At 51.6% G+C, this 637-nt stretch overlaps 1 protein-coding gene across 1 annotated transcript in view; it reads left to right on the plus strand.

The window, feature by feature from the left end:
• The window catches only part of IDS (iduronate 2-sulfatase), a gene marked incomplete at its 5' end in the record, with an annotated part of 19,156 nt that overhangs the window by 6,265 nt on the left and 12,254 nt on the right, over positions 1-637 (plus strand). The window lies entirely within an intron of this gene.

The following is a 637-nucleotide window of genomic DNA, read 5'->3' on the forward strand; positions in this document are numbered from 1 at the left end:
TACTCAGTGGTGGGATGCTGGGTTTCAGAGGTCAAGGCTAAGAAGTAGACTTAGGATAGTAATCTAGTTGGAAACGCTGGGTCTTCTACTTCCTCCACTGGAGGGTTTTTTCCTTGGATACAGTGAGTCATGTAGTGGTGGATGGTGAAATCATCATGGAGAAGGGTGGCAGAGCCGGCCACCCTAGCCCGTGCTAAGCAATGATCCCTGAGACACCCCTCCAGGGGCTGTGCAACCCTGGTCAACTTAACTGCCTTTCCCCCGAGCTTTGAAACACAGGGTCCTGTGTGGTTTGTTTGAGCCTAAAATCCTGTGCTTACATGCATATTATTTAGAGTATTTAGTCACTTCTTTTGTAGAATATTTTTCAGTTTTCCCTATCATGTTTTCCCCGGGCTTAAGCAGCCCATCCTTTTGGTTTCACAAAGCATGCCCGTCGTTTGTGATGGGAGTGGAGACCAGAGGCTGCTCTCTGATGCTGTGGTTGTCTGCCTTTGACTGGCCCAGGGCATCGGGCCTTCCTCGCAGGACCTGTCAGTCCCCTTGCCAGAGGGGGACTCACTTCTGTGTCCCGTGGAGAAGGACTTAGCCTACCCCTGGGCCTGCTCGTGAGGTTGGACCTTTGCCCAGCTTTGGG

Source organism: Bison bison, unplaced genomic scaffold (assembly GCF_000754665.1).
Source record: "Bison bison bison isolate TAMUID 2011002044 unplaced genomic scaffold, Bison_UMD1.0 scf7180017864360, whole genome shotgun sequence".
Lineage (NCBI taxonomy): Eukaryota > Metazoa > Chordata > Mammalia > Artiodactyla > Bovidae > Bison > Bison bison.